Raw genomic sequence first — 21048 nt, 5'->3', positions numbered from 1 at the left:
GCTCCCATCTTTTGAAGGGTTCTCATGAGGAAGGGATAAGAAAATATTGGATAGAAAGAGAGATGCGGTTGATGAGAAGAGAGACAGAAACACAGGGTAGCTTCAGGAGGGCCTGGATCACTACCCAGTGGCCTTGAAAATTTATACAAAAGGTATTTTATAACATGCCAAGGAGAGTGGCAAAAGACTCCCCCTGCAAGACCAAAGCACATTGCACAGCCAAGTGTAGACCATTCCAAATACATAATCACCATGCCTGTGGTCAAATCGTTCCCTTATGTAGCCCTGTTGGGTAAAGCAAGCTCAGATTTTCTGACCCTGAGTAATTTGGTCCTCCACACACTTGAAGCTGATGGTGAACAGTCTCACTTTTTACACCAAGAGATATGTCCATTACTGCAAGACAATGCAGTGATCAACCTGTTTGGACTTAGAATTGTTATGAAAAAAATCTCTGGGTGTATCTTTGATGAATCTTCTAAATCAGGTTAATTGAAATGGGATGACTTATTCTAATTGTTGGTGGTACTATGCTATGGACTAGGGTTCTGTGCTGCATTATAAGAAGAAAGTGGGCTGAGCATCAGAATTCATTTCTCTCTCTGCCTCTTGACTGGGTCCGTTTGACTTGCTACCAGTCTTTATAGCCATGATGGACTAAATCCTGGAACTGTGATCTAAAATAAACCCTTTCTTCTTTAAGTTGTTTTTGCTGGGTATTTGTTCATAGCAACCAGGAAAGTAGCTATTATAATAATGTTCAGTGTCTAGGATGCTGAATGTGATAAGATGGGGAAAAGGACCTTAAGCCAGGATCCCTGAAGACAGAGCTTAGTGATGTTGGTAGGATAAATAACAGCACTGTCTGAAGCATGGGGAAATGTGCAGTGATCTGTGAACAAATGGTCTAACTTTGTAGTGGGTAGCCATTCCAGTTTTGGTCTGGAAGTTCCAACCCCAAATGAGGCTTTGGTAACTATCACACCTACAAGGCAGGGCCAAGGAAGGGCCCAGAAGACCCGAGATCAGGACATGCAGCGCTCTCTGTTCCTGGACCCTGGACAGTGGAGGGTGACCGAACAGAGCTCTAGAAAACACCACTGGACTGTGGTACACCTTCCTCAGACCCTGCGACCTACCTATCCCTTCATTTGTAAGTTGAGCCACTAATAAACTTTCCTTTTAACTATGTGGAGTGGCCTTAATAATTCACCAATATAATTTCATGGTTCTTATGACATATCCTCAGAAAATGATGGCAATGGTGTGTGTTGAAGGTGGAGATTTTTAGCTTTCTGATAATTTAAGTATTTTCATCAAAATATTCACCTGTCTCTGTGAAAGATTGGTCATCAAAAGTGGTTTGAAATAGACTAAAATGCCGTCTAACTGAAAAACAGTTTACCACCTCAAGATATGCACTGGAGGTGTTTTTTTTCAGCAAGGGATGCAGGAGTCTACTGCTAAGCTATGTACTAAAGCTACTGACACAAACAACTGAAACTTCAAGGTTCACCCAGACTCCCAGTGTCAAGGTCATTAACATTGCCCCAGCCCATCAATTGCACAGATGATTCATTTTCACACCAATTACTTGCCCATAGGTAGTCTAGTCTGTGCTAAAAACTCCTGGAAAGGGCACCTATCCATGAAGTCCCAAAGTCATGTTTCCTGTGCTAGGGAATTTTAGATGCCATTAAGACAGACACTAGACACTGAAGAAAGATCAGGTGAGTTTGGGAAGGACATGGAAGTGAGAAGCAGAATGAGAAATGAAAAAACACTCAAGTCTTCATACCACTAAGTGCAGAATTTCATTTCTGTTGTGTCTAAAATCCTGATGCCAAGCATGGCAACCTGATACCTGGGTTCTATGCCCAAGACCCTATGGTAGAAAGAGTACTGACAGTGTCAAGTTATACTGATTTCTATACAGGTGCCTTGGACACACGTGTGCACATGTGCACACAAAGTAAACAAATATAATAAACACATTTAAAAATAATTCAAAATCTTTATTTATGTGTATGTGTGTATGCATACATGCATGCATGTGGGTGCCCACAGAGGCCACAAGAAGTCATTGGATCCCTTGGAGTTGAAGTTATAGGCCACTGTGAGACATTGGTGTGGGTGCTGGGAACTGAAACGACATCCTCTGGAAGAGCAGCAAGCATGCTTAACTGCCGAGGTCGCTTTCCAACATCAATAAAAACATCTTTAAACAATTGAACAAAACAGTTTTAGACGGACTTATTCTGTTTTTAACCCTAGGCCAAACATAGATATATAGGAATGTAGTATGCCTGTGAGACTCTGCCTGGAGAGATACAAACATCTACCTCTCCCTACTTGTAGAAGGCATTGATGACGGACAAAATGATTCTACCAAAGTCCACCTTGGATAACCAATGTGTTTATTGGGGTGACTTACAGGAGTGTTTGTGAGGGTATGCATGGGTAATGCAAAGGCTGTGGAATCACTAAAATGCCCCTATCAGCATGGGCAACAAGTCAGGAAATCTGCATCCTTTAGGTACCCTAAATTGTTTTCAGGCAACATAGAGCTCAGCTAGTTGAAGAGCCTCTTCCCTCCAGCAAGTTTTTACTGTTTACACAGCCCTAGAAAGGGACTCTGTGAATCCTATAAGTTTCTGTAGCTTCCTGAGACTTGTGAGATATGCTTTCTTCAAGAGACTCATGAGCCTCCTTCTTCATTTATGGATTAAATGTTTCAATTGGAAGTAATCTCTAAAAATATACTTTAATGGCCACAGAATTGCAGATTAGGTTACTACTGATATGTTTTTGTTCAGGTAACTTAATTCCTTAGAAAATAGTGGTATATTTGTCATTAAGATTGTATTAATGCAAAGTGATAGACATTAGTAAGTAATAATTACCATCTTAATTTACATAGCTAATACTATTATTAAATAAGTGATTCCTCTCATTGATCAGAAAGGCAATTGTGCAAATGGAAAACCACAGAAGAGCCAGTGAAAAGAATTTAAGCCACATTCCTGTTTCTCTGATCCAGGTTTATTTTTCTATGCGATCACACAAGACAGTCAGTTGTTCCTGAAGACATGAGAGCATTACTGTGTGTTTTTAGCTTTCCTAATTTCCCCTCTACTAAGTAAGAGAACATCATGGCCGAAAAGTCCTACCTCAACCAACCAAAACAATTTAGATATGTACAAAAGATGTGGCTTCACTAAAACATGTTACAAGGTTAACAGCTACCAAACCAGTGATAATTCCATGATTAGTTATCAGTATTGACTCTTTCCTTTCTTTTCAATGTTATCTCAACACTTGAACCTATCACTCTTTCAGCTCTCTAAATAAAGGTTCTTTAATCTGTTCAGGTGACAGAGCACTTCCAGAACCTTCCACTTTGGGAAACACTTGGATGTTTTTAGAGGCTCACATTAAAGTTAGCAAATAAAACAGGCATTGTGTATTTTAGGTTCTGGTAAGAAAGTAAAAGAACCATGATCAAAAGGACAAAAAGAAAGTGACTTCCCAAACTTTCATACATTTTAGATATTTAGATTTCATACAGTTTAGATCATTGGGATATAAATCACCATGCTTCTTTCTTCCATGCAAGGCGTTATGAGAACTCTTAATGATTTCTCTGGAACAACAATAAAAAGCAGATGTTGCCACATGGAGGTAATTATTGATAATGAAAAATAGACAAAAAAAATAACTTCACAAAGTTAGTGAATCAGTCCTTGGACTGAGAATATAGACTTGGTAAATCAGTGCATGGTCTAAATATCTTCCTATATTTGGGTGATAAATTTGAATTCAAAGCTGGCTGTATTAGCCCTTGGTTATTTGTGAGAGTATCTAGCTGTTTATCCTAGTTTTTTTTCATACTTTTTTTTATTTATTTTACAATACTATTCAGTTCTACATAATAGCCACAGATTCCCTTGTTCTCTCCCTTCCTGCCCCCCTCCCCTTCCCCCCAGCTCACCCCCCATTCCCACCTCCTCCAGTTCAAGGTCTTCCCCGAGGACTGGGATAGACCTGATAGACTCAGTCCAGGCAGGTCCAGTCCGCTCCTCCCAGATTGAGCCAAGCATCCCTGCATAAGTCCCAGGTTTCAAACAGCTAACTCATGCAATGAGCCCAGGACCTGGTACCACTGCCTAGATGCCTCCCAAAGAGATCAAGCCAATTGACTGTCTCACTTATTCAGAGGGTCTGATCCAGTTGGGGGCCCCTCAGCCTTTGGTTCATAGTTCATGTGTTTCTATCCATTTGGTTATTTGTCCCTGTGCTTTATCCAACCTTGGTTTCAACAATTCTCGCTCATATAAACCCTCCTCTTTCTCACTAATTAGACTCCCAGAGCTCCACCAGGGGCCTAGCTGTGGATGTCTGCATCCAGATTCCTCAGTCCTTGGATGGGGTTTGTGGCACAACTATTAGGGTGTTTGGCCATCCCATCACCAGAGTAGGTCAGTCCCGGCTGTCTCTCGACCATTGCCAGCAGTCTTTTGTGCGGGTATCTTTGTGGATTTCTGTGGGCCTCTTTAGCGCTTTGTTTTTTCCTTTTCTCATGTGGTCTTCATTTACCATGGTCTCCTATTCCTTGTTCTCCCTCTCTTTTCTTGATCGAGCTAGGATCTCCCACTCTCTTTCCCTCGACCCTCACCCTTCATTGCTCCCACTCATGTCCAGGCTGTTCATGTAGAATGGGAAAAGATGTTCACCAACCCCACATGTGACAGAGGACTGATATCCAGAATATATAGGGAACTCAAGAAATTAGACATCAAAACCACCAACAGTCCAATTGAGAAATGGGCTTTAGAACTAAACAGAGAATTCTCAACAGAGGAAACTCAAATGGCTGAAAGACATTTAAGGAATTGCTCAACATCCCTAATCATCAGGGAAATGCAAATCAAAACAACTCTGAGATACCACCTTACACCTGTCAGAATGGCTAAGATCAAAAACACTGAAGAAACTTTATGCTGGAGAGGATGTGGAACTAGGGGAACTCTCCTCCACTGCTGGTGGGAATGCAAGCTTGTACAACCACTTTGGAAATCAATATGGCGCTTTCTTAGAAAATTGGGAATCAATCTCCCCCAAGATCCAGCTATACCACTCCTGGGCATATACCCAAGAAATGCTCAATCATACCACAAGAGCACTTGCTCAATTATGTTCATATCAGCATTGTTTGTAATAGCCAAAACCTGGAAACAACCTAGATGCCCTTCAACTGAAGAATGGATAAATAAATTGTGGCACATATACACAATGGAATACTACTCAGCAGAGAAAAACAATGACATCATGAGGTTTGCAGGCAAAGGGATGGATCTAGAAAAAATCATCCTGAGTGAGGTAACCCAGACTCAGAAAGACAAATATGGTATGTACTCACTCATAGGAGAATACTAGAGGTGGAACAAGGATGACTGGACTGCTACTCCCATCACCAGTGAGGCTACCTGGAAAACGGGACCCCAAGAAATACACAGAGAAATGGATGAGATCTACATGTTTATCCTAGTTTTAATCCCACTTAATGAGAGTAAAAATTATTACCCAAATACTTTGGTCAAGTTAAGCAAGCTTTATTTTCTGTCAGACAGGACTATATCCCTAAATCAGGGTTTGGAGAATGACATCAATCACAGGAAAAGATAGGGTTTATGTAGTCTAAAAACTGCAAAACTAGGGGGTTTGAAGGGTTGGAGGATTTCTGGATGAATTTTGGTTACATGGGAATTTGGTGGAATATTTCAAAATTATTTGGCAGAATATCTTATCTGAGTACATTCAAGATGTGAGCTAAACTCCATAGGGTAGGGATGATGTCAAATTCCTGAAACAGTTTAAAGCACAGTCAACTCGTATCTTGCAGCAAACAGAAATGAAGCCATATTAAAATACATGAAGTTCTGTCTCAAGAATACAAAATACATGACAGTAGAGAACATCTTGTGTGCTTGCTCATAACTGTTTGTATGTGTGTCCATGTTTATCCTGGGGCTTCTTGATATTTTAATTTCCTGGGAGCAATCTTAGGAGAGAACACTAATTTCATACTTGCTTTCAATTGTTGATTTGTGTGAGTGATGTCTCCAAAACAATCCTAGTAGTTGTGGTTGAACACCACATTCAGAGTTTTGCAGAGAAAGGCAAGAGTGATTGGAGGAGAAGGAAAAATAAGATGGTTCAAGGGGTATGGATGAGATGCCCATGATGCACTGGTCTCTGTACATGCATATATGTGATTGTATTTGGTATATTTAAGAACCACAGGCTTTTGGTTTTAAAACATAGAGAGATGGCTCAACAGTAAAGTTCTTGCTATGTATTCATGGGGACCTGAGTTCAGCCTCCCAGAATCTATGTGAAAAAACCAGGGCCACGTGCCAGTAATCTGAGTACTAGGGTGGCTGAGATAGGAGTATCCCTGAGTCTCCTTGATCAGCCAACTTGGAAGAATTAGTGAGTTCCTAGATCAGTGAAAATTTTGTGGTCACTTGTGGAGGACAGCCAGTGTTAATCCTTGGCTTCTCTACATACAAGTACATATGTACATTCACACACAAAATAAAGAGCATGGTTTCTGACATCAACAATTCTGTCTTTTTAATTCATTAGCTAATTATTTATTTTATTGAAATTTGAATTTCTTAGTGCCCCATTTAATATTTTTTTAAATTATTGCTTTATAAACAAAACTTAATCCAAAAATACTCCATGGAGAGCCTAGAAAGTATAAAGGGATCCCAATCCAGCAATAGACACAGCATCTGTTAATATATGATGGATGCCAAGATGGGCAGAGTGATTACTTTGTGAAATGATGGATATATAGCCACAGACAAGTGCGTCAGAATTTTAGAATTCTAGAGACTGTCTTGATCCAGGGCTAGCAAAATTGTTCAGTGGGTAAAAGCATTTACTACCAAATTTAGTTCAATCCCCAGGACCAATATCATGTAAGGAAGAAGCCAAATCCAATGAGTTGTTCTCTCACCTCCACACATACACTGTGAAACACTTGTGCCCATACACATAAGGCAGCATTATACACACACATACCTAAGATTTAATTTAAATCCTTCAAGCTCCTTAGTGCCTTATTTAGTATTTTATTATTAAAATGATTTATGCGTTAAAAACTCAAAAAAAGTCAGGAGAAAAGTTAAGAAACAAAAAGCACCACAACTCCATGAAGGGAGCTAATGCCTGTTAATATTTGATAGACATGGGTGAACAGGTGGATGCAGATATTGATGTAGGTAAATTAGCAGTAAGTGAGCTAGCCACAGAGAGCTGGTGCTGAAGACTGGCAGAGAAGCCCTGTTCTCCTCTGAACACACTTAGCTGTTCCACTCATGTGGACATGCGTGTCTCACAGTAGCAGTCTCTAAAGACACGTTGTCTGGATTGTGGTCTTGTGATTTTGGCTTGTTCTGCTTCTCGTTTTTCCACTTTACTGGGGAAACTTTCAAAGTGGGGAGTACAGAAATGGGGTTTTACTCCTTTATTTGCACTTGTTTTAAAATACGATCTTGCACTGGACACACTGGACTGGTCCACACTTCTCATTTGGACCACTTATCTCTCCGCATGTTGCTGCATAGCTGCTTGAGCAATGACATTTGCCCTCTTAAGGAAGGTCATTACTACGAGACCAGAAAATTCAGCTGCTTACTTGGTTCAGGAGTTGCTAACTGTTTGCAGAAAGTTGTGATATGATCCAGCTGTGCTCTGGAACCAAATACACTGTAGCCAGGACTGCCCTTATTTGCATGGCCATGGTTTACACAGCACTATTTACACAATACTTGTTTGCAAGGTCTCTATTTGCACATTTGGAAATTACCTGTGCAACAACTCATGCTACCATCTCTGGACCATCCACCTTCACTTGGTGTGAATTTCATGTAGGAAACTGACAACAGAGACACCTTAACCTACTTCCCCAACCAGGAACTCTCTCTCCCATAGACCATTGGATGCTGCAGACAGTGTTCTAGTTACTGCCTAGACTCCTGCCTCTTGAAGTGTACTAAAAAAAAATTGTTCTTATTTTCTGGGCTAAAGAGTGAATTCATTCACTGTCTGTCGATTGCTTTCCTGCTACTACCATCACTAGTCACACACAGTTAACTACATTTCAGAGCCCACATTTGTTTCCTGTATCATGATAAAAGGAAGTATTCTCCTAAGTGTGAACTATAAGCTTAGAGCACATCCTTGCTTGGGTGAACTTGGAGCATTACTGTTAGCGTGATTGTTGCTCCTGTAGATTTTGTTAAGTTTCGAAAGCTGAGAGGTAAAGCAGGAAGAGCTTCATTGAGCATTTTCAACTCTAAGTTTTCTACTCATGATGATTCTGGGGTCCAGATTTAGTACAAACGAGTATCTACTAAAATTTCACTTCCAAAGCAGTGTTAAGGTAGATGATCCTGGGTAAACTAATGAGTCTCAAAAAGTGTATGAAAGGAAAGTATAGAGAGAAGGAAGGGAGCTATAGAGGTGGGAGGGGGGCTAGAGAGGTTTTGGGATTACAGTGATAAAAAAAGCACTGTATACATTCATGGGATTGTCAAAGAAAGAATAAATTCAGAAATCTTAAATATTTGCTTTCTCAGATAAAACCTCTGAAAGGCTACATATACAGATGTATGCTGATCTAACAATGATTTTCATATGAATGTTATCCACTGGTAATACATTTCTTACAAGCCACGTATATGGGTAATATATCTACAACCTATTAAAAAATAAGCAAATAAAGGGTTTGTCAAATATAATTCCAAAAATATTACTTCTTGACATATCTTTAATTTTCAGTTTTGAGTAATGTATATCTTATTTATGCACTAGTTATGAGGGGAAAAAACCTCATTTCATGGGTAATAATATTCAGGAGAAAATAGCTCAAGAGCTCAAGGGCCTACATGAAAATGAATACTACTTTGTGGTTTATCATTAAATAGTGTACTGTACTCAGAATTATATGTTTGCAAGGGAAAGAAACAAAGTTAGAGACGAGGAAGAGAGTGCTCACAGCACTCCCATGATTGTTGCTTATTCTGCACCATTTAGGGGATGTCCAAGAACTGTTCAGTCACCATGTAGCCTAATTTCCTGTGAATTACTCTTCATACCTCACAGGGATGGATTGCAGTTTGTTCTCTTCAGCTTTTCTTCAGGTCTCCATTCCTCTACCTTGGATATATATTTGATTTGGCCATACGTGGTGGACCTGAGGCACCAGAGCTGAGATATTAAAACCCTTTGAGTTAAATAGTACTAGATTATTATCATAGGAGCCCTTAAAAATAGATGTATCCAATTACTGTAATTCTCATTTTTCCACTATTAGGACCTTTGAGAAGCTTCAGCTGTATTTATAGTCCTTGTAGGAGCCTCCTGGTTCCCCTTTCAAGAGCAGCATGGAGCTGGAATTTTCAGTTTATCAAAGCAAATTGCGTGCATTTTCCAAAGACAAATTGCAGAGCAATGGCATTTGCTGATGAATAGAAAACTGCGTGAACTAAACACACTGTGGTGTTTGCCCACTCATAACTTCAACCCAAATTACCTTTGAAACAGTAGTAGAAAACCGGAAGGATTTCCAGGGGCTCTGTTGATGGATGTGTTGAAAATAGAACCCAGCTTTCTCATGTCCAGAGAACTTCACTGCTAAGCAACTCAACCTTGAATTAGCCCTGAAGTTTCCCAATTTCCAAATGAAATTCAAGAGGCTCCGAGACCTAAACTGTACAGAAGTCAGCATTGTACTCCTTCATCCACATGGGATTCACCACCTATGTCAAAGGCTGTCAGAAGGTCCTAAATTTATACTATGTCTTGAGCAGAAGAGAGCATTGTTTGCTATGACTGCCCCAAATGTTCAATCTACACTAAAAAGTTTAAGTTTACAACTGCAGAGATATCTCGGTTGGCTAAATGCTTGCTATGCAGACATGAAGATTCAAGTTTGATCCCCAGAACCAACAAACTGTAAGGAGGATATTGTTAAATAAAAGAAGCAAAGCGTCCCAACAGTCAGTCTACAAAAGAAGCTGAACAATTCTCCTTACTGAATTTTTTTCATAATTGGGTCTTGAGGTAGAGGGGGAAAGAGCATTAGATAGAAGCAATTCCATTAATGGAGATCCAAGTATATTGAGGCCTTACAGGGGTGGAGAGGAGTTTCTTAAAAGCCTGTAGAGGAGCTTCCTAAGAGATGGGATGAGATGGGGCAGGGGTGGGCAGAATGAGAGTGATGGCAGGCAGGAAGCCAGAGGATCCTCTTCAGTGACCTCGGGAGCATCTCTACAGCAGTCTGTCTGAGGAGTCAGATCAGACCCAGAATGAAGCGAACTTTTAACAATTTACTACACTTTAGGACTGATAGGAAGTCTTATGTCACATGATTTATTTCAGCATAGTGTACCTGATAAAGAGTATAGAGGAGACAGGTACCATAAATTGAGAACTGTTAAGTCACAGCACAGATTGCTTCTTAACTCCCTCTCCCAGAGGGATCTTCAGTAAAGTGTGGCCTGATTCATGTTGTGGAATCTAATGTAATGTATAAACTGTGTTTTAACAGATAGCTTCTTATTTTGTATTTTGGAAATGCTTTACATTTACTAATTGACAGGCTCATACACTATATCCCATGAAGCCAAAACTTGTCTAAATGGGAATGGTCACTAATCATTTTATAGTTTGGTGCTCTAGAAACCCCAAATTCTTTTCCAGACTGTATTCAACCTTTTCCTAGTTGAGATATCTATAGGAGAAAGCCAGAAAACTGCACAAACCACCAGAACCACAGGTGTTCATAATGCAGAGATTACTTAAGCCTAATTATGTGAGTGGTCCAGAACCTACCCATCCAGAGCCTTCTCCCACTGGATGCCCATTCCCTCCATTTTTAAGACAGGCTTCTCAGTGTAGTTCAACCATCTTGTCTCAGCCTCTCCACTGCTGAGATTACAAGTCATCACCACCTCAACCTGCTCTATCTCCAACTGTATTGACTTAAAAGGAGTCTTCCAACAATTGCCTTATGTACTTGAAATATTTTTGTTTTTCTTTTTAATTTGGCAGTGTTGAAACACAGAATTAAAACAATTCAAAGACCTTGGTTTGGGGTTTTTGTCTTTGTTTTTGTTTTGTTTTTCAATTTTAGAGTTGAGAGTTACTTCCTGCCATAGTGGAATAATCTCAGATGGGATGAGCAGAGGTAGTTGGCTCTACAAAGGACAGCCAAGGAAAGCAGAAGCAAAAAGGGAGGTTGTGGTTAATTTTATTTTATAGTTTCCCTTTTATTGAAAGTAGATTTTTTTCTCATGCAATATACCCTGAGTATAGTTTCCCCTCCTTCTTCTCCTTGTATTCCCTTCCTCACCTTTCCTCCCCTCTGGATCTAATTCCTTTCTGTCTCTCATTAGAAAAGAACAGGCTTCTAAGAGATAACAGCCAAACATGACAAAATAAAGCAAAAACTAATATACTGAAGGTGGACATGGCAACTCAACAGGAGGAAAGACTCCTAAGAGTAGGCACAGGAGCCAGAGACCCACTTGTTCTCAAAGTCAAGAGTTCCATAAAAATACTAAGCTAATAGTTATAATATATGTACACAAAGGACCTGGTGCAGACCTATGTAGGCCCCATGCTTGCTGTTTCAGTCTCTGTGAGCTCATATGTGTTGTGCCTTGCTTAGTTGACTCAGAGGGCTTTGTTCTCCTGGTGTCCTCTATCTCCTCTGGCTCTTATAATCTCCATGTGATTCTCTGATATCTGAGGTGAGGAATTTGATGGAGGCCTCCCATTTGGATTATCTTTGTGTAATGACTGGCTATAGGTCTCTGTAGCTGTTACCTTCTGCTGCCGGAGAAAGCCTCGCTGTTGATGACACAATAAGGAAATGATCTGAGTACAGCAGAATTTTATGAGGAGTCAAGGTTTGTATTGATTCCTTTTTTCTTTGTTTGGTTTTACTCTAAGTGTCTGCTTTATCTAGTATCTTCCTCCTGGTTAGCCTCGCACTTTCTAGTATAGGTTTCTTCTTGTGGGGTGGTCCTTAGGTCAGATCAGATAAAGACATGGGTTGGCTACTCCCTTGAGTTCTGTGCCACCATTGTCCCAGCCACTCTCAAAGGCAAGGCAGACTGTAAGTCAAAGGTTTTGTGGCTGGATTGGTGTACAGGTTTCTTTTCAGTAGTCTGTAGAGTACCTACCAAAGAGAATAAAATGTAGGAGTGAAGGCTCCATGTAGGCACTAGCTTGACTTCATGTTTGATGTCTTTTGTGGGCATTGTACTTGGCAATGGGGTGTAGCTAGAGTTTTTCTCTCCGGGTCCCACCAAGCCCCGGCAGTCCTGTAGCCCACTTATAAAATAAACATACAGACACTTATATTATTTAAACTTCTTGGCCATTAGCTCAGGCCTACCATTGTCTAGCTCTTTCTCTTATACTCAGCCCATTTTTGTTAATCTATATGTCACCATGTGTTCAGTGGCTTTACCTGCTGTCTTTACATGATGGTCCCTGGACGGCAGTCTGGTGTCTCCTCCTCTCTGCCTTCCTGTTCTCTCAATTCTCCTCTCTGCTAGTCCCGCCTATACTTCCTGCTTGGCTACTGGGCAATCGGTGTTTTATTTATCAATCAATCATCCACAGCACTTCCACTTTTTCTTTGTTTTCAAAAAGGAAGGTTTTAACTTTAACATAGTAAAATTACATATAACAAAACAATTATCAAGCAAGAATTACAGTTACAATATTAAAGAAGATATCCTATCTATCTTACATTTGTGAGTCTAAGGTTTTATATCTAACTTATCTTTTAATATAACTCTAGTCTTCAACTACATCAAAGACCCCAGAAGGATATAGTATTACCTGAGAAATGGGAGTAGGATGCAAGCAACTTTCAGGAGTCTTGTGAGAGTAGACAGAGACAGCTGGCAGGTGGACACTCACCTAATATTTCTTTGTAAAGTTGGAGCATCTGTCTTCAGCCCACAGACTTAGAGTCTCTCAATCACTTATCTCTGTGTCCTGTAGAATGTCTGGCAGTTTCCTCCTCAAAGCAGGAACCTGAAGGTCCATTTTGCCAAGCAAAGTTCAGTGGTCACCTTCCTCTGGGTCTTGCATGTCCAGTCGATCAAACAGTCCAGGCAAGAACAATTTCTTGCCCAAAATGGCTATTTTTGCCAAGAAAAAGATAAACTCCATATAGTGTCTTTCTTGGCCATCTTCCTCTCTGAAGTAAATTGGTGCTGACAGGAGCAGACATGTCTCACAGTCCAGAAAGTCTAAGTTTTAAAAATATTTTAAATGCCATATTCTGTAGGTCTTTGAAGTGTTTGAAGATTACCTACCTAATTGAATTATATCTATGCATACCTAGAATACAACATGACTATAAATTTGACTATCATAGAAGACTAATAATTAATCTGTATTTCTTAATTATCCATTATTATTTAAATGAGTTACATAAACATAATACCTCAAGTGAGAATAGAAATATATATACAGTATACCAAAATTAAGTTGTTATCAATAAACTAAAATCCATAGCAATATAAAACATATTAAACAGGTTTCTCTTTAAAAGTAGATTCAATAATCTATCCTTTCAACCTATCATATCTATATCATATCCCCTTTTCTTCTTTAGAAAGAGATCACATTTATAATCAACCTGATTTAAATAAAAATATTGGTTTTTCTCTGTTCCACACCAGAGGGCTCTTCTGATATGGGACAAAAAATTTCTTAACCACTTTTTTTTTTTTTTTTGAGCAATTGGTTTGGGTTTAGAGAATGAGTGAGCCAATTTCATCTCCAAAGCCAGCTTGGTATATTTGGGAATTTGTGCATGTCTTCTCTTACTACTTCCTGCTGGAGGGGGGCACTATGTCTTATGGGGACACAAAGAAAATTTTAGGATTATGGAGTAGTCCATGAGGGTGTATCATCTGAGCCAGTTGCCTTGAAACTGTTCTGGATGTTGGATCATCTGGGCCATGGTGTCATTGGAGATCTTTCCGGGAGTCTTGGCTGGTCAAACCTGATGTATCTTAGTCTGGAACAAATCCATAGCCTCTGGCTTTCTGTGAAAACAAAAGCAGAGCCTCCTTTCCAAAGCAACATATCCTTACATTCAAATTTTGAAGTCAAGGTACCTTTAAAATATACATATTGGGCCGGGCGGTGGTGGTGCACGCCTTTAATCCCAGCACTCAGGAGGCAGAGCCAGGCGGAGTTCGAGGCCAGCCTGGGCTACCAAGTGAGTCCCAGGAAAGGCACAAAGCTACACAGAGAAACCCTGTCTTGAAAAACCAATATATATATATATATATATATATATATATATATATATATATATATATATATATATATATATATATGATTAACTCAACAGCTTTTATAATCAAATATTTTTCCTGCAGTTAAAAATGTCAAAGACAACACAATCCAGATTCTCTGTGAAATATCCATCTTTACGTGGCTTATTTTTTATACCACCTTTACTGTCTCTTTAAAGACTTTATTTTTAAAAACTATCTATTTCTTTATATAACTGTATATATCCCTTTTTTCTCTCTCTTCCAAACCTATGTCCATTTTTATACACATTGTAAAGCATTTAAAGTTTTGTTACATCTGAATCTGTCTTATTGTGAATCTGTTATTTTAAATTGCAGCATTACTAGGGATAAAATAGCAGCTTTGGCTGGTGGCTCTGCCCACCTCAGCTTCCCAACATTGTGGTGGTACGTTTACTGCCAGCTCTGGGAGCCATCAACTGTTAGAAACAGTGATTCTATGCTTCTATCAAAATAACGTGTAGCTCAGAAACTTTTTTTTTTTTTTTTTTGTACTTACAAAGGCTAAATCCACCACAGAGCACCCACAGCACACATAGCAGCTGCATAATGTGTGACTTGGAGACACCTCCTTCCCACCATACTGCCGGTCAAGCTCACACCCAATGAACCTGCCATAGCAGCTCAAACCCACAGGCTGCTGATAACTTCAGAGAGATAACTAGGAAGCTGTATTTTTTAGCTCCATTTTAGACTCTTCTTTCTCAGGTTTTAGGTAGAAACTCTTGCCAATCCATTGGGCACCATTTGTAGCTGGAGTTTTCCTTGTCCTGCCAGAGAGACACTGCCAACTGCTGTCATGAAAAGTGAGATGTAAGGTACCAGTAAGCCACGAGCCACATGGCAACTTCTAGACTAATAGATATGGGTTAATTTAAGGTAGAAGAACTAGATCACAAGAAGCCTGCCATGGCCATACAGTTTGCAAGCAATATAAGTCTCTGTGTGTTTACTTGGTTGGGTCTAAGTGGCTGTAGGACTGGCAGGTGAGAAAGATTTGTCCTGACCATGGGCCAGGCTGTACTGGAGAAATGTCCAGCTACAATGGGGTTCCACTGTCAGTTTTCAGAGAGCAATACTTTGTATTAGTAACAACCATGATTGTTACTTCCTCCCACACCAACAACTCCATTGAATGCAATGCAGTCCTGCCACTGGAAGCCTTTTCTTGGAACAAGAGATGGCCAGTTGAGACTCTGTATCCCCGCACTACTAGGAGTACTCCTTAGGATCATCTTCACAGGTAGTATTCCCTGCCCTAGATTTTCACCCACCCCAAAACCTGCCAGTACCAGCCATCTCAGCTTTCACTTTCTCACTCCACTGCATCTTTCACACTACCTGGTCTCTTGCTCTCATCACACCCTCTGCTCCCAGTCCACCTGTAAAATCTATTCTATTTTTTCTCTCCTCCCTAGTAGATCCATGAATCTTCCCTAGACCCATCCTCTTTATCTAACCTCTCTAAGTATATGAAATTGTAGCTTGGCTATCATTTATATCAACACTAGTATCCACTTATAAGTGAATACATACCATATTTATTTTTCTGGGTCTGGGTTGCCTCCCTCAGGATGAGTTCCCCCATGATATTTTATATTATTTGAGGCTATTATGAAGGGTACTGTTTCTCTGATTTCTTTTTTTTTATTCCATATGTTATTTGTATATAGGAGGCTACTGATTTTATTTTTGAGTTAATTTTGTATCCAGCAACTTTGCTGAAAAAGCTTATCAGCTGTAGGAGTTCCCTAGTAGACTTTTTAGGGTCACTTATGTGTATTTTCATAGCATCTGCAAGTAACAATACTTTGACTCTTCTTTCCAAGTTGTATCCCCTTGATCTCCTTCAGTTGTCTTATTGCTCTAGCTAAAATTTCAATTACTGTGTTGAACAGGTATGGAGACAGTATACAGCCTTGCCATTTTTCTGATTTTAGTGGAAGTCCTTTGAGTTTCTTAACATTTGACTTGATATGGCTATAGGTTTGCTATAAGTTGACTTTATTATGATTAGTTATATCCCCTGTAACCCTAATCTATCCAGGACTTTTATCATAAAGGGCTATTGGATTTTGTTAAAGGATTTATTTATTTTTTTTTACATCTAAGGAAATGTTCATGGTTTTTCTTTTTCTTTCATTTCCTTTCTATAATGGATTATATTTACTGATTTTCCTATATTGATACATCCCCGCATTTCTGGGATGAAGCCTACTTGATTACAGTGGATGATCTTTCTGATGTGATCTTAGATTCGGTTTGCAAATATTTTATTGAGTATTTTTAAATCTGTATTCCTAAGGGAAAATGATCTGTAATTCTCTCTCTTTGTCAAGTCCTTATGTGGTTTGTGTATCAGGGTAACTGTGCCCTCATAAAATGAATTTGGCAATGTTTCTTTTGTTTTGACTTTGTGGAATAATTTGAATATTGCTATTAACTCCTCTTTGAAAGTCTGGTAAAATTCTACACTAAAATCACTTGGCCCTGAGCTATTTTTTTCTGAGTTTTTTCTCTAGGGTTTATAGGTGTATTTAAATATTTTTATCTGATCTTGATTTAACTTTAGCAAGTAGTAGCTAATTTCCAGTTTGGTGGTGTACAGGTTCTTAGAGTATGTATTTATTATTCTCTGGATTTCCTTCTTTATGTCTCTCTTTTGGTTTCTTTTATTTTTCATTTGAATATTCTCTCTCACTGGCTTTTAGTTAGTTTGGATAAGGGTTTGTCCATTTTGTTGATTTTCTCAAAGAAGCAACTCCTTGTTTCATTGAATCTTGGTATCACTTCTATTTTATTGATGTCAGCACTCAGTTTGATTATTTCTTATGACCTACTTCTCTTGGATATGCTTACTTCTTTTAGTTCTAGAGCTTTCAGATGTGTTGTTAAGTTGATGGTATAAAACTCCTTTTTTTGACAGGGTTTCTTTGTGTATTGCTGGCTCTGCTGGAATTCTCTCTGTAGTCCAGGCTTGCCTGGAATTCATAGAGAACTGCCTGCCTCTGCTTCCCAAGTGCTGTGATTGAAGGCATTTGCCACCACTGCTTGGCTCTCTGTTTTTTTTTTGTTTTTTTTTTAAATATAGGCATTTAGTGTTATGAATTTTCCTCTTAGCACCACTTTCATTGGGTCCCATAAGTTTGAGTATGTTGTGTAATCATTGTCACTGAATTCTAGAAATTCTTTAATATCTGTCTTTTTTTTCTGTCTTGAAAATTTTCATTCACTAGGGAGTTGTTCAGTTTCCATGAATTTGTAAGCTTTCTCTTGTTTCTGTTGTTGATCTTTAATCCCTGGTAGTCTGAAAGGACACCGAGAGTTAATTCAATTTTCTTATATTGAGACTGCTTTGTGTCTCAGTATGTGGCCAACTTTGGAGAAAGTTCCATGAGGTGAAGAGAAGAATGTATATTCATTTGTGTTTTGGAAGAATATTCTGTAGAAATCTATTAGGTCCATGTGGTTCATAATCTCTATTAGCTCCAGTGTTTCTCTGTTTAGTTTTTGTTTTGATGACTTGTCTTTTGGTGAGAGTGGGATATTGATGTTTTCCCCTATCAGTGCGTGTGGATCAGTATGTTATTTAAGCTATAGTAGTGTTTCTTTTACATACTTAGTTGCCCTTGTGTTTGGTCAAAAATGTTAGGAATTCAAATGTCCTCTTGGTGGATTTTTTCTTCGAAGAGTATGTAGTGTCTTCCTTATCTCTTTTGATTAGTTTTGATTTGAGTGTTTTTTTTGTTTGTTTGTTTTCTTGAACATCAAAATGACAACACCAGCTTTCTTCCTAGGTCTATTTGCTTAGAATATCATTTTCTAATCTTTACCCTGAGGTAATGTCTATTTTTGATGTTGAGGTGTGTTTTTTTGGATATAGCAGAAAGATGAATTCTGTTTGTACATCTGTTCTGTTAGTCTGTGTCTATTTATTGGGGCTATTAATGGCTCTTGATGTTGAGAAATACCAATAACCAATTATTGCTGATTCTTGTTATTTTGTTGTTTTTGGTGGTGGTGGTGGTAGTGTGTGTACACCTTTTGATTTTGTTGGTGTAAAATTATTTATTTCATGTTTTATGGGTACAGTTAAACTTAGGTTGAGGTTTTCCTTTTATTACTTTCTATAGGACTAGATTTATGGATAGATACTGTTTAAATTTGATTTTATCATACACTGTCTTATTTTCTCCATCTATGGTTATTGAAAGTTTTGATGGGCATAGTAATCTATGCTGATATTTGTGGTCTTCTACCATCTAAAACTTCTGTCTTTTAGAGTCTCCATTGAGAAATTTGGTATATTTCTAACAGGTCTGCCTTTATTCTTTTTCTTTTGCAGTTTTTAATATACTCTCTTTGTTCTTTATGCTTAGTATTTTGATTAATTATGTTCCATGGGGAGGGGGGGTTCTTTTCTGGTCCAATCTCTTTGGTGTTCTGTATGCTTCTTGTACTTTTATAGGCATCTCATTCTTCAGGTTAGTAAAACATTCTTCTCCAATTTTCTTGAAAATATTTTCTGAGCCTTGGAGATAGGATTCTTTGCCTTCCTCTTATTCTTAGCTTTGGTCTTTTCACAGTGTCCCAGATTTCCTAGATGTTTTGTTTCAGGATTATTTTTATAGTTAACATTTTCTTTGACTGGTGTATCCATTTCTTTTATCATACTTTCAGTGACTGAGATTTTACTTCTGTCTCATATATTCTGTTGGTGAATCTTCCCTCTGTAGTTTCTGACCAAATTCTTAAAATTTTCATTTCCAGAATTCCCTCTGTTTATGTTTTCTTGAGTGATTCCATTTTGCATTTTCAGGTCTTAAACAGTTTTATTTGTTTCCTTTTACTCTTTGCTTGTTTTTTCTTTGATTTTTTAAAGAGGGGTTTATTTATTTCCTCCAGTTTTTGTTTGCTTGTATGTCTCTGGTTTTCTTTAAGGGTTTTATTAATTTTCTCTTTAAGGACTTATATCATCTTCATATAGTTGTTTTTAATATGTTGGTTTTGTGCTTCAGCTATGTTGGAATGGTCAGGAGATGCTGTGGCAGGGTAGTTGGGCTCAAGTGGAGACATATTGCCTTGGCTGTTATTGATTGTATTTTCATATTGGCATCTAGGCATCTGGGATTGGGATGATTATGGGTCTAAGTGCTGATTCCTGGATTTGTCTTTATTGAATATGTGTTTTGTTCCTTAGTTTATGTTTCCTCTCTGGGTATTTAGAGAGTGTGATGGCTCTATGTTGCCTATTTTCCAGGCCTGCTCAGCTACTGTGTTCACAGGGAATGCCTGCTGGGTTGGAGGGTGGGATACTGGGATGAATTTGGAGAAGAAAGGTTGAAAGAGAAAATATTTGTGATCCCTTAAAAATGAGATCAGAGAGATAAAGGAGTCTACACAGGTTACCTATCACATAGTTGGGGGTGAACCTGTGGGGTGGGGGTGGGGTAGATCTCAGTGTTACTAGGAGAGGTAAATTCCTAAATTCCATTTGTTGCCTGATAGCAGAGGTCCTTTGGTTAGCAGAGGCTTCCTGCTGGGGTTGGCATCTGGGACAATGTAGCAAGTGCAACTGGGAAGATTCAAAGTGGAAGAAGAACTGTCAGATGGAAGTGGGGGCAGGGGCTGGAAAGATAGCCAAGGGTGTTCTACTACAGAGCTGGGGTAAAACTGGGGGGTTGGAACTGAGGGAACAGAGAGAACAGGAGGTCTACAGGCAGCCTATCTGGTTTTTGGCAGACATGACCTTTGGATAGCAGAGAGTTGGATATTTTAAACCCACCTTCCTTGTGAGGTGTAGCAGAGAAAGGAAAAGAACTGGTCAGCCTGAGGTCAATGCAGGTAGTTCTATGAGGAAGGACAGGATCAAAGCAAAATACTTCCCTGCAATGAAGATGGACCAGTATTTTTCTTTCTCTGTTGCATCTTACAACTACCCACCTTTTTCTTCCAAAATCAAAGAATGAAATTCACAGACCACAGAGGGTCAGTTTTAGAGAGAAATTGATTACAGATTCAGAGGAGGGAGCTTGGGAAAAAACAAAACTCATCATACCTCTAGTGTTGACTTTGCAAAGGGCTATGGCAGAACTGGGGTGAGCTGTGGGAGGGGGATGAGCTCCTTAGTCATGTTGGCCAGTGAGTCCAGATGTGTCCTCTCACTATCAGTCACAGTCACCTGAACCCTCAGCAGAGGAGCTCCTTTAGGACACAACAAAGAAACAAGGATCAGAGCCCTCCCCTGGCCCTTCTGGCCTTGGGGAGTCCCTGTCCTACTTGACTTGTCTCTGTCTCCTGCTATTATCACAAAGGGATGCTTCCTTTCTTCTGTTTAGAAAACAAAATAGTATGTGTGTGTGTGTGATGTGTGTCCATGTTCATGTGCATGTTCATGTGTGTGTGTACATGTGTGTATCCACAACACACATGTAGAGGTGCCAGGAGAATCTTGGTGTTTGCACTTTCCTTCTACCTTGTTTGACACGGGTCTATAGTTTACTACTGTGTGTAACAGGCTAGCAGGCTGCAAGCCTCTGGGGATTCTTCTGTCCATGTCTCTCTTCATAATGTAGAGCCACTGGATTATAGATGTTGGCTTCCATGCCTGGCTTTTTGTTTG

This window comes from Peromyscus maniculatus, chromosome 11 (genome assembly GCF_049852395.1).
Source record: "Peromyscus maniculatus bairdii isolate BWxNUB_F1_BW_parent chromosome 11, HU_Pman_BW_mat_3.1, whole genome shotgun sequence".
NCBI lineage: Eukaryota > Metazoa > Chordata > Mammalia > Rodentia > Cricetidae > Peromyscus > Peromyscus maniculatus.
The sequence above is the reverse complement of the archived record's forward strand: the minus strand, read 5'-3'. Positions refer to the sequence as shown.